Source organism: Panthera leo, chromosome B1, assembly GCF_018350215.1.
Source record: "Panthera leo isolate Ple1 chromosome B1, P.leo_Ple1_pat1.1, whole genome shotgun sequence".
Classification (NCBI taxonomy): Eukaryota; Metazoa; Chordata; class Mammalia; order Carnivora; family Felidae; genus Panthera; species Panthera leo.
This window is the reverse complement of record NC_056682.1, coordinates 142,329,697-142,343,777: the sequence shown is the minus strand read 5'-3', so window position 1 is coordinate 142,343,777 and position 14,081 is coordinate 142,329,697. Positions and strand designations below refer to the sequence as shown.

Genomic DNA, 14,081 nt, shown 5'->3' with positions numbered 1-14,081 from the left:
CAGGAATAAGAAGGCCTGTCAGCTGGCATACTATATTCTTGTGAGGAAGGTACAGTTTAATTATTGATATAGGAGCCCATGGAGAATGTCCTTCTAATTTTACTGCAGTGGGACATAATATGACCTGGTAGGAGCCCTTCCCTTTTGGGGTTAAATCCTCGGCTGTATTAGGATTTCAATTCTTTAAATAAACCATGTTTCCTGGGTTTATATGGGATGAGTTTCAGTAACTGTCAGATCAGGTTTAGGGAAGATATGGTTTGCATATCCATTTAGAAATTTATGAGTAAAGCACTATAGTCTTTACCTATTGATAGGTTTACAGGAAGAAAAGGCTTTTTGGAAGAAGATTGGAAACCTTAGTTTGGAGAGCCACAGCCAAATGTTTGAGGAAACCAGAAAAATTAGGATCTAAATAGTATTAAAATTTAACATCTACAGAGATGAGTTATTGAAACATAATTTTTCTCTATAATTACCCTCATTTCCAGAGGTAGCCAAATCAAGACTAATTCATCTCGTAAAACAAGTCCAGTTTTAACAAGCTTGGCTTAATTATTTATACAAGCTCAGCAAGAATAGCAATTGAACATATAGATCTTTTAAATTTGCTTTGCTGTAACTTTTCATAAGGAATCTAGATTGAACGTTTAGTAGACTCTCCAGGCCAGAAGTCAAGCCAAATACTTGCCATCAGACATGTCTACAATACCTGTAGATTTGGGCGAATTCCTCTTCATGAGGTCCCCAAGATATCCTGAGGTTCCTGCACCTGCCAGGAAATGACATTCTTTACTCACCTGGTAAGGCTGCTGGGAACCCTGTTACCAAAGTATCAGGCCAACATTTCCAAGGGCCTTTATTGGTTCCAAGCTTCATAAAGTCAACCTTAGTTCCTTAAAGCTGTCTGGTCATATTGGAGTCTATGCATGTCACTCTCACATATGACATTCTAGTTAAAGCCTTGGTAAAATAACCAGTATTTCCAATAGTGTCCTGGGACACCATGGGGAAATCTGAAGTAGGCGGTCCAAGGGGGTGCTCTTCACTCCTAGACATCTCAAATGTTTTATTTATAAATACTTTTAGATTTATATAACAGTTGCAGGGACTGTAAAGAAAGCTCCCTATTCAAAGGGAAACCCAGTTTCCCCTAATGTTAACATTTTATATAATCATGGTACATTTGCCAAAACTAAAAGATCAACACTATATATATATATATATATATATATATATATATATATATATATAGTCAAAATGGTTCAGGGGGGAATGATGTGGGAGCCAAAGGCAAGCTGAGGGCAAAGCACAACATATATATATATATATATATATATATATATATATATATATATACACACACACACACACACATATGTATAATGAACTAAACTCCAAACATTTTGGATTTCATCAAATTTTCTATTAATATATTTTTCTGTTTCAGGATTCCATGTGATATCCCCTTAGTCTCTTCTGGTCTGTGACAGTTTCTCAGTGTTTCCTTATTTTTCATGGCCTTGATTGACTGTTTTAAAGAGTGCTGGTCAGGATTTTATAGGATGTCCCTCCATTTGGTTTTGTCTGATGTTTTTCCCATGATTATATTGGGGTTATGGGTTTTGAAGAGGAATATCATGGGGATGGAGTGCTCTTCTCATTATACCAAAAGGTACTTAATAGCAACATGACTTACCGCTGGTGATGTTAACCTGGATCACTTGGTTAAGGTCGTGTTTGTCAGGTTTCTTCACTGTAAAATTGTTTAAGTTTTGGGGCGCCTGGGTGGCGCAGTCGGTTAAGCGTCCGACTTCAGCCAGGTCACGATCTCGCGGTCCGTGAGTTCGAGCCCCGCGTCAGGCTCTGGGCTGTTGGCTCGGAGCCTGGAGCCTGTTTCCGATTCTGTGTCTCCCTCTCTCTCTGCCCCTCCCCCGTTCATGCTCTGTCTCTCTCTGTCCCAAAAAAAAAAAAAAAAAAAAAAAATTGTTTAAGTTTTAGTTTAAATTACAGTTAGTTAACATATGGTATAATATTAGTTTCAGGTGTATGTAAAATTATTATTTTTTCCCTTTCTCTACTCTGTTCTATAGATACCTGAGTCACTAAGCCCAGCCCACACTCAAAGGGAGGGGAATTAAACTCCACCTCTTGGACTGGGGAGCAGGGACATATATCATTTCAAATTATTCTGTAAGGAAGTTTTGCCTCTCTTTCTCTATTAATTAAATCACTTATTTATATCAGTTGGATTGTTAGTGTCTAAACATAGTACTTTTTACCCCCAAATTTACAAACGAATGAGCTTTTCAGAAACATGTGTATCCTGAGGATTCTGAAAAACACAGACAAAACCCATTCCTACTAGGTCACTTCTTGCTTCCTCTGAATCATAGGCTTTAATGATAGCTGTAAATGAAAAAAATAAATGAATGACACACACAGGTGAGCATGAAGATCATTAGCACTGTCTGAGGGTAAGGATGTTTGACTCTAACACCAGTGTCTGACCAAAAAGCTACTCATATTTCCTTTTGCTTTGTTTTGTTTTAAACAAAGAATCAACCTTATTGGACATTCGGGGTCAGTTTCTCTTTTTGCCCTTCCCTGTGACTGGGCTGGTGTGAGGCCTGGGACTGCTGCCTGATACAGAGTGGAGGAGGCCTTGTTGATGTAGCATAGGCCAACCATGGAGAATGTGAATCAGGTGGTGAGGCAGACTCGGTGGGTGAGGCCGGATGCAAAAAGAGCCAACGGGAGGCAGAGAAGAATCTCATGGAAGATCTTTGCTTGGAATCCTTTGCCAAAGACAAGATTCTCCAGATTATTGAAAGCAGTCAGAGAGAAGACAAAAAGGCCAAAGCCCAGCAGTCCCCATGAATGGCGAGCTACTCGCTGCAGACAAGCTGGTGGCTACCATCTGCAACCTGGTGAAGAGTAGCAAGTACATGAGGGAGGAGAGTGCCAGAGAGGCACCTGCATCTTACCCTTGGGCCCAATGGATGCCTCAGGCCAAGAAATAAGGTAGCCTACCTGAGCCTTTGCTCTGCGCATGCGTCGGCCCCTCAGGGTTCTCCTTTTGATTCTCCTTAAGGCTCACAAAATCTTTCACGTTAAGACTAAGTGCTAGAGGGGTAGTTGATTCAGCCACTTTTGGAAGATGACTCTAAAGTATTCCCTCACAATGTCTTCAACAACTCAGTGACCTTTACCAGGCAGGAAAAAAAGCAGAGGGAGAGCACTGCCTTTTTAAAGTGAGAAGCCTAAAGCTTGAGGCTCTGGCAACCGGGTATTTGGAAGGCTATTTTTTTTCACCAGCCGGAAATCACGGACCAATTGTAGACCCGCTCCTCGGTGTTCTCATTGGTCCGCACCCAAGAAGAAGGCGGGGCTTTGAGTATAAAAAGGAGGCTGGCTGGCGGCCGCAGTTGCTTGCGGTGCTGCTGTAGGGTTGGGGTGTGTGGGTCCCTGAGTGAAGTAGTTCGCGGTTTTACAGGCGTATTAGTAGCTGAGGGGGTTCTCTGAGGGTTAAGGAGGGGGTGGGTGGAAAGAACCAAACTTCTCGTTGGATCTCAAGGGAAATTTTGGGTAGCTTACTTTAGAAGTGAAAGAATGAAGAAAAAGATGGGTATCTAAGCAAACAGATCAAGGAACTCGAAAGCAGTCATTTGCAGACCGAAAATATCTCTGTTATGTTATGTAGGATGTTTTGGCCGCTTCCTGAAGTCACTTTATCAGTCATGTCTTCCTCGAAATACAGATAGAGGAGAAACTTTTATAGTTATTGGGAGTCCTGGGGGGGGAGGGGCGGTTCTTAAACTTTGGGGCTCCTGGGTGGCTTAGTTAAGCATCTGACTTCAGCTCAGGTCATAATCTCCCAGGTTGTGAGTTTAAGCCCAGCGTCGGGCTCTGTGCTGACAGCCTGGAGCCTGCTTCGGATTCTCTCTCTCTCTCTCTCTCTCTCTCTCTCTCTCTCTGCCCCTCCCCTGCTTGCACTCTGTCTCTTTCTCCCTTAAACATTAAAAAATACAAAAAAACCACATTGAACCTTGAACTTTGAGTTTTCTTCTCTCGTGCTCAAACCTCGCTGAGAAGTCACCTGCTTTAACTGACTTGTGTTTAACCTCCCACTTAGAAGATGGTTGATCAAATCACTCTTCCAACTAACTTCAGTTGTATAAGCCTTAAAAGGACAAGTTTAGAGCTTCTATGCTCAAAGCAGATTCAGTAATCTAGCTTTCCTCACAAAAATTTCCTACTTTTTTTTTTTCTAGCGTTCAGTTGGAGTCCTAAAGTCTCTATTGGAAACTCCTGTCTAGACTAATGGCAAAAAGTGAGGACAAACCACCTCCTCCCTGCGTTAAGAGACCAAAAGTTAGATTGGCTTGGGTGGAAACCGTGGGAGAAAAATGTAGAATACTTTGGAATTACATTTCTTTGGGGGAAGGAATTGTCTTTAGTGACAAGTTGGTGAAGAACTAAAGCGAACTTCTAGCACATGTGGCTTTTGAGCCTTCTTACCAGGGAGTTAAGTTTTAACCACATTCATTTTGCAAGCCCTTGTCTGACCTGAAAATGATACAAAACCTGTGGGCTGAAACTTACCTACTTGTATGTGGAGCTGGAGGGGGGAAATGTATTACCTCTCCCTGAACTCTTCATTTAATGTCAGAATTGCTCACCTGAGATCACTTTTCTGATGAGGAACGGATAGGAGCTTTTGCAGTTGGAATAGTAAAGAAATTTGACTTAGATGGTTACCTAAAGCACCATAAGGATTGTGAAGTTTCCTTGAGCTTATTAACAAAATGTCACAAAGGAAGTCGATAATGTGGCATCTTTGTAACAAACTGATCAAGAGCATCCTAGGTGACAATCGGGACTATGATGATTTCCCAAGTGCTACCTAGCAAATCGTAGTGTCACCTGTATAACAAAGTGGTCTCGTAAAAAATCGCACTATATCCAAACTATACCTAGGTCTACCTGCTTTAAGAAAAATCTGGAAAAATAAAGTAGGATACACAACTTTGTCTACCCTCACCCCTATCAGTGGGGAATTAATTTTGATAATGTACTTGTGAAGGAAAGCCGGGCTCAAGAAGAGCAAAGATCTTGCCTTGTAGACAATGTGCTCAAGACACGTATAGTTCTGGGGTTGGCAATTTGCTTGACGCAGAATCACTTGACTGATGAGATCTGGGGTCTTGAGTCCCAGCTTTTCCAGAAGATGCTGCTGCTTGCTAACTGACGGTTATAACTAGAACTGGGGTAAGGGGAGGGAGTGCTCCAGCAGGATGAGGCCCAGGGATCGCAATTAATGGCTTTGCTTCTTCATGGCTGCCTAACACTGAAAACCAATATTCTCGTTACTCCTCCTGTAGCATTCTCACCTGTAATCATGTCTTTACTGATGGCAAAATTTCTCTGCTTTCCAATAATTCCAGAAACTGGTATACTGGTGACTTAACTGGCAATGAAGAATTCAGTTAAACTTAGGTGAATTCTAAGATGAACAGCATGGTATGTTTTGTCTACCAGTCCCCTTTCCATTTCTGTAAACTTCATTAAATATAAAAGTGAAAGGAAAAAATGAAAAGCAAACCATATACACAACTTCAAATCTACAAAATACTTCAGTGTACTAGACAAAATGCTGACTTCCCAGTAGAAAACTAACTGGAGACCCTGAAAAGCTTTGCTTTTCTCCTTAAAAATGCAGACCAAAACAACACCTACTGTTTGCCTATTTAAAGGACTCCACTGCAGGTGGGCCCTATAAAACTGGTGTCTGTATGTTGGTGTTACTGCATAGGCTTCTGGAGCCACTTGGCTCTAGATATCAAACTAGGGTATGATGAAGGGTTAGTAGTCACTCTTGTAAGACCATAATTGAAGAGTGGGGAGAAGGGGTTCAATAACACCAAGCTTCTTAAATGTCAAACTTCTAGAACAAAACCTGGAGCAGTGCAGGGTTCTCTGCCAATGGGAATTTGGCCATGCTCTAGGACCTTTTTATCTGTGTGGTTACCTCCGAGCTGTGGCCTGATGTGCATTCTGTCTGCTTTCTGGCCACTGGGCTCCGTTCAACCCAAACCTCTTAAGTTTTTTCTTGAAACTTGCCTGGGATTTAGCTCTTCATAACTCCAACCCCGACAAACCCTTAGGGTGGCATTAATAGAAATTCTTCAGCTGTGGCAAGACGATTTTGCGTTCAACTCATTACTTGGGTTTCTGCTTAGTATTCAGTGGTTACCCAGAGCTGCTTCACACCAGAGTTCAGTGCTACCTTCCCAGGAAATTGGTTGTTTGCTTAGTTTATTTCTTAGCACTAAATCTTAGTGTCTGTAGTCAGACCATTATCATTATCCTAATTGTAATCAGCTACTCAGACTAGAACTAAGCAAGAAGAGTAGGAAAACTATTAGAGGTGAGAATTCAATGATAGAAATTGTAACCAAGTAAACTGAAATGTGTGCCTCGGAGAGAAGCAGTTTCTCAGAAGGGTTTTTGTTAAAGGCAGCACTCTGAATATCAAGAGCCCCCCCCCCCCCCCCATAAATCTTACATGTAGCTGATGCATTATTGGCTATCCTTTTTTAAAAAAATATAATTTGTCAAATTGTTTAACATAGTGTGTAAAGTGTGCTCTTGGTTTTTGGGGTAGATTCCCGTGGTTTGGCTATCCTAACTCAAGCCAGTAGCTTTTGGACCTTTGTGTGTGCAATCTTGATACATAAAAAACCTGCTCTAGGAACAGGGGAGAAATGTACATTTTTATCAGCCTACTGCCCCAGAGAATATTCAAGGTACTAGGGAACATAATTTGAAAGTGTTTAAAATATACTTAAGCTTGTTGAAGAAAAAATACTGACGCATTAGTTTTAAAAGGAAAAAAAGTCCTCATTCAGGAAGACACTTCAAGCTTGCAGCTGTGATTACAGTATTAACTTCTCAATTCTCCCAGTGCTTCTAGGGAAACTCCATATCTTTAGGCCTCATTTCATTTCCTCTACGGCAAACTTAAGTTTAAGTAGAAATGAACTCACTCTGGGTCTTTGGCTTCTGTGATGTCTGTTCCAGTGTTGTCAAGTCTGAGGTCTTGCATGAAATGGAGATGGAATTGGAGAAAAGGCTCACTGGGAAGCTTCAACCTTCACTATGGTTCTGAATCCTTTGAGGCATAAAGCAGTTTGCTTACGTAATAGTCCTTTCACAGACCTGATTCTGTTTAACTCCAAAGGCTGACATTTTTTTCTCCAGGGGAAAAATCCTGTTAGAAGCCTGTGGGTGGGAGCTGTGGTGGCCGGAGGTGATCCAGGTCAGTTTTCCCTTCCCCCACCTCCCAAACCTGACCCATGGTCCAGGAGACTGGTGACTGCAGCAAGTGACTGGCTGGGAGCAAATAACTCTTCTCTGAAGCTTGTGTTAATGTGAGGCTGGTCTGAAGGCAACTAGATTCAACAGCCCTGTACTGAGCACACTCTGAAAGGAGGCCTTGCCCTCTTAGGAACGTACAGCACAGCTTAGGAAGGAACACAAACACCCAGCTGTGGCCGAAGATGCTTAACTGCAACAACTCTCCACAGAAAAGGGTGAGGGGGGAGGCTGGCTGGGAGTCAGAAATGAATTTCATATCTGGCTGTTACTCTCCGAAGTAACTTTGAAAAGTGTTGAGTAGACTTCTCTTTTGGCCTAAATTTCCCTTGCAGAAAAAACCATAAAGGCTTGTTTAAAATCTGCTATGGAATCCAGGCACAATCTTCCTCAACTGCGTGATAGAAAGGGCTTCTGAAGAACCTAAGGATGGAGTGAAGGGAATGAAGCTTCACTGCAGTAGCAGGAAGGGTCTCACTTCCCCAGTGGGATGGCCTGGGTGGAAGCAAGGCCAGGTTTTGAGTGGAAGGGTGGAAGCTTGGAAAAGCCCAGGATGGTTTTTGGTCTGTGTGCTGCTGCTGGTGAGGTTTCTAGAAGCAGTAGAGAATTCTTTGAGGGATGTTTACACTAGGTATGATCAACTAAAGGACAAGCAATCACTGTCTAAAGATACCTGATGATGTAACATTTTTGTTCTCATGTCTGAGGTTTAGGAATTCCCAGGTAGATGGGACGTGGTATAAACAGAACAATCTTGTGATCTTGTCTAATTCTCTGAAATCAAGTTCTCATCCCAGAGAACCCTCAACTTCTGAAGTAGCATTTGTGGAAAGCTTCTAGATGACAAGGTTGTTGGCACATAGTCTCCTATAAATTCTTTATAAAGACACTAGAATGGCGCTGTCTGAGACATGTGAAACACAAGTACAAACCACATACTACAATCCTAATGACCCCATTAAATGAAACTCCGTTTTAACCCGATAGACAATCGATTTCAACATGTAATACAAAAACTAAAGGGCTTATATTTTGGTACTATTTGTAGTTGCTATGCATCTTAAACTTACAGCACCTCTCCATTCAGACTCATTCAAGTGCTCGGTGGCTAGTGGCTATCCCATGGGAATAGATAAAAGGTAACATTGGGGGGCCTACTATCCCTCTTAAACTTCACTTCCCATGTTTTAGATGTTGGTCCAAGCTGACTTGTGTAGAAAGTAGTTTCACTATTGCTGCCAGTTGAGTTCAAACCTTTCAAGAGGGAAATTCCCAGGAATCAGAACATTGGAACCATTTAAACTATTTACTTGGACTTTGTCAGAATGATTGCCTTTGTGTTTATACCATCATACATCAGCAATATGGCCATCTTCCACACCCCTAGCAATCATTTTGATTATTGTTGGCAAACTTTGTCCTGGAATCTTCAGGGCCATGTCTAAAAGCACACAGTCTAAAGCTTAGTTTACTAACTCATGGCTGTTCTAAGTAGAGGAAACTGGAAAAATACCACATGTAGCTCTTTTTGAGTATTTTCCAATGGAGTTAGTGATATCATAAAGAGAACAAGTACTTAAGCATTTAATACCTAACCAGAGCCTCACTCACTACCACCACTGCCCCCCACCCCCCACCTCCAAAATGCATACCAGAGTTTCTTCATTGTGGGAGAAACTACCTCTTAGTGTTGAATTCCACTCCAGTTAGGCTGGTGATGGACTGTTACCAAAACCCTTCATGAGCCAACTGAAGTATAGATTCTGATAAACTTAACAGGACTGGAGATGTGCCTGCATAAGGACCAGTGTAAGTGGGTATCAAACTGAATTAAATTGTCTTCAGAGTAGAGAGGAATCCTCCTTATAACAACTCCTTACTCAAGACTTCCTAGGTAAACTGATTAAGCCTGGATTGGAATTTAGAACTGGGCTAGTCCCTGCGCCCCCACCAGGTGTTTGCATTCATTGGCAGTATCTAAATTGGCCAAGGGGAAGTTGTGTTGGGAGCAGGAAGGTGAAGAGAAGCATGTCTCTTCCTCAGACCTGTGTTAAAAAGCTGTGGTGAGGCTGAGCCCCAGGTTCAAGTTGGGCAGCTTTATGGTCAAGGTGTCCAGTGGAATATGGAAGCCTCACTTAAGAAATATAGTTTGGTCCTCACATGGTGAAACATATTCTCACATACCCTTGGCACCTCTTAGAAGGTAGGTTGGGCAGTTGACATAAATAAGGCCAAAGCAGAACTGGAACCAACTTTTTCATGAACCTCAAAGCAGAACTGGAACCAACTTTTTCATGAACCTATCTGAGGTCCAAAAATAATGGAGGGTATTTGGGGGAAGTTGTGATACTGTGGGGGTGGTGGTAGGCATAAGCCAACAAAATGGGTTTTGATATCATGCCCTCATTTATAGTCCTAAAGGGCTAAAACATGAGCAATCAGGGGTTTCTGTTTTGGAGGCATATCACTTCAAACAGTACACAATGCAAAGCTTTGTGAGATATTTGAGTGGCTACAGAATAGAAGCAGAGTCAGTATCTTTACTGTCTGTACTAATTAAGGAAATACTTCATAATTGATAAAAGTGATGTACTTGCTAAGATGGCAAGTCCCTTAGTGGTGTGAGTCCCCAGCAGCCCCAAAGTTGAGGAATGGGAGCCTAGGAGCAGTGTCAGTGTGGAAGTTAATAATGCAGGTGGCCACCATTGAGATCCATGGGGTGATTGAACGGCATGCGAAGCATCTGCCTGATTCTCAGGAACTTCCCAGCATTGTTGGGGGTGGGAGGAGGAGGAGGAGGAGGAGGAGGAGGATGCTTGTGGTATTTTCAGGTCTAGATCTAGACCTCCTGTTGATGGCCAGCATGCAGATATGTGCCTTGTTATATCTTGGGCGCAGACCACTCAACCACCCTTGAGCTGCAATAAATCTCCAGAGGCCAATGGAGAAGTCATCTGGAGGTACTAGATTTTTTTGTGGCAAGTCATAGCTGGGGGGCGGAGAGCATCACTCAGCTGGAAGCTATACTGTAAAACGCTTTGAATGATTTGGCTGTTACTAAGATGTTTTTGAATAACTTAACACTTGGCACTAGATCACTGGCTTTGTTGCTAAATACCTTAAATATCCTACCTAGTTTAAGAATTAGACTTTAAGCCAAAAGTGTGTGTTAACCCATTATATATCTGAGGGAGCTGGGATCCCATTTACCTTGTCACGCGTTGATAACGCTGACCTGGAATCTCTGGTGCTTTCTCCTCACTGCTGCCTCTCTGGATTGTTTCTTGATAGTAAGGATAATGAATCTCAAGTATTACCTGTGGCTTTTATGGTTTTAAAATTATGTATAATAAACTATGTATAATACTTAAAGCATTTTCTGGGAGTTCTTAACCAGTTAGCTTATATAATAGGCCAGGCTAACTTGTAAGTAGGAGGCAGTAATAATGCAAGAGTGGTTTCCTTCACCTTGTGGGCCACTAGAAATGAGGCTTTGTAGAGACAGCTAATCCTTCATGGTAACTGGAAAAGTTTCTACAACCTGCAACGCCTTGTCAAGTTACCTTAACCTGCTTTTACTGGCAGTTACTGTTTTTACAGGCAGCACTTGCTTTGTTTTGAAAACTACTTACTACTTTGTTTTGAAAACTACTACACTCTCCTAGAAAAAGAGTGGTCCTGTCCCCTCTACCCAGTCTTAAAATAGACTTCAGTATTTTTCCCAAGCTAAGTTTTGGCCCCCAATCCAGCAATAAACATTTGTCTAAAATGAGTCTTCAAATGCCAATCATGGCCTTAGCTAATGTAACATGATTACTCAAAGACAAAAATCCCAGAGACTGGTGACAGATCTGTCTTAGGGGGAAGGTAATTCTTACACATTTACTGTTATGTAACTGCCCTTGACTACTGAAACAGAACCAGTCTTTTTACTTAGGGATTCTCTTGCTCTCAAAATAAACTTAAGCAGGACCCACGGTGCCAGACATGGGGCTCAATGTCCCCCACAGATCATGACCTGAGCCAAAGTCAAGAGTCAGACGCTTAACCAACTGAGTCACTCAGGTGCCCCTGAACTAGTCTTCCTATAAAATGCCTAAACACAGTAGAAGACATAGGCATGGGGAAACTGACCAATATTTGACGTGACTCAACACTTAATAGGCTGAAGGGAACTTAACCTGTATTGCCAGCTAGTCAAATGTTTGTCACTTTAGCTAATGCTAACAGATTTAAGTCCAGTCAATGTTTTTCCCTGTCCAAAGAATATACAGGATAGGACCTTGTCTGGTAACAAAGTTCCCTCAAATAGATACTTAATAACTGTGATTCACAGGTTTTTTAAAGTTTTACAAGACTGAAAACTTGGAATTGTATTTTACAGGTTTGTTTTCATTTATGATCTGATCCTCCATAAATTGCCTGAATCTTTGCAACTCGTTTGGTACTTGGCATGTCCCTATCACTAACAACTTGAATTAATAGATCTACCTATGTAGAAGTGGAGTTTGGAATTGTTTTAAATTTATTTATTTTTTTGAGTTTGGAATTTTCTAGAGTTCTACCTGTTGCATACCTTCCTGGTCTCCACCCATCCTCATTGTTCATTGGAATTGGGTGTATTTTAGAATGCTTATTTGAAAGGTTCCTCTACCTCTGTCAAGGGTGAGAAAGATCTATCAGATCAATAGATGAACCAGACAGGACTTAATTCCGTGGGCACCTCAATCTAGGCAATGTTGATGTTTAGAAGAATACCTGAAATTTGGAGTGAGGAAGCCAGGCTTATCTCTACTCGGTGTACTCCATAGTGAATTCTTCATTGAAATGCAGCAGGTAGTTTGTTTCATACTATGTTGTGACCCATAACTGGAAATTATTCTGCTTTGTGGTCAATTCACAGATGTTTAAAACACCCTGGATCCGTGGCATAGGGCCCCTTCTGTTTGGGTTCTCCAGTATTCTCCTGGTTCCATTCTCATGTCTCCATACTAATTATACTCTTGCCTAATTTTATACCACTTTCAGCTCACCTCTTATGTTCACGTTCTATTCCCTATCCTTAATCCATTGTACCACTTGGCTTTAAATTTGAGTGGATATTGATGGTTTTAGTTCTCCCTTTTCCTTAGGTTAATAAGAATTTTCAGTCTTAAATATAAATGTTCTTTGCTCAAATATGTAGAACCTGGTCACCTTATGTGAACAGATAAGTGTTAAGTCTGTAATACATGTGTGGATATGACAAGGAATAAACAGTAGCAACAGGAGCCAAGACAATACTATTCGGAATGCTTCTACATATTTTGGTTCATTTATTTCTTAGTAACTACTGCACAGTGGCTCCATTTCTAGAGAAACAAACCTGCGACCCAGAGTATAAGTTGTTTTCTCAATCTCTCAACCTGGGAAATTGTTTGTTTTGGGTTAAAGTGTTTTTATCTATACAATTAAGTTGCCCTTACAATGACTTGCTATAATATACAAATAGAACAAACATTTCTTCAATGCTTTATCATAGTTAAATGTTAGGTACCTCTATTAATAGCAAACAATCTCTAAAATAAGCCTAAACTACACATAATCAGGTGAATGTTATTTTTTACCTTGCTCAGCAGGAAGCTAGGCATCATAAGGGAATAGTCACTTCCTATAGAACAAAGTCCTATCTGCTTACCTGGTTCTCTGGTACACTGACTCAAATGTCAACCGTGGGTAACGTGGGGCATCTACCATTATGTGAATGGAAGCTCTTGTTGTGGCAACATGACTGATTAAATATCAGGAGCTTAGTCATGTACATGTTTACATCAGACTAAATGACCAAGTAGACATAAAAAGGTGGTATAAATCTATCGTAATCACTTGGCATATACCTTGCTGTCTTTTCCCTCTTTTGTGGCTTAACTGTAACAGATCTCTCTGGTCTGCTTTAATAAACTAAAATCATTTAAGGGCTGCTGCTTAGTACACGTATACACTTAATTCTCCTTAATAGTAAACTCTAGATATAATAGACAGTCTGTCTGATTCAGTGAGGCAATCAGTACCTGTCACCTTGATAAACCAGAACTGATGTAGAAATCTTCCTCTGAGGTGTTTAAGATAGTCCATTTCTACTTCTGACTTACCTGAGAATGCATGTATAAACTGGCCCATTGCCAGTTAAACGAAACTCAACTACTCAGTCCTAGGTAGCTATCAACTTCGATAGGTGATGCTCAGAGGCTAACTGCCCAAAGTATCCCTTGTAAAACGTACTGTGATTTGAACTCTAGGTGTGGTCCAAAGCCAGATACTAGTTCTCTTATATGTGGAGGTGCTAGATGGTTGTGGAAATGCTTCCCTCAGCCCCCAACTCCACTGTCAATTGCTTCTATTCTCTCATGAATGAGTGGTTAACACTTTGCACTTTGTTTTCCCAAATACCTAACTTAGTTATTTTACTCACCTTGTCTTCTCTTTGGTTGGGCTGTTCAACTCTTCACACTTCAGTGCTGTTAAAACTGTTGTACATCTTCATGGGGACCTCCAGACCTTCATGACCCTTCTACTTTATCTCCATATTTCAGTTGCTGCCTTTATTTCCTTGTTAACTTGTCTTTTTCCCAAGTAACAATCTTGTAGGCTCTATTTGTTATGGCTTTCTTATTTTTTTATAGGCAGTTTTTAAAAATTGTAGCTGAAGACTACAATAAAACAAT

General features: G+C 41.1%; 1 pseudogene; it reads right to left on the bottom strand.

Moving 5' to 3' along the window:
* Positions 1-2,049: 2,049 nt before the first annotated feature.
* LOC122218477 overlaps positions 2,050-14,081 on the bottom strand; it is a 91,379-nt pseudogene continuing 79,347 nt past the window's right edge.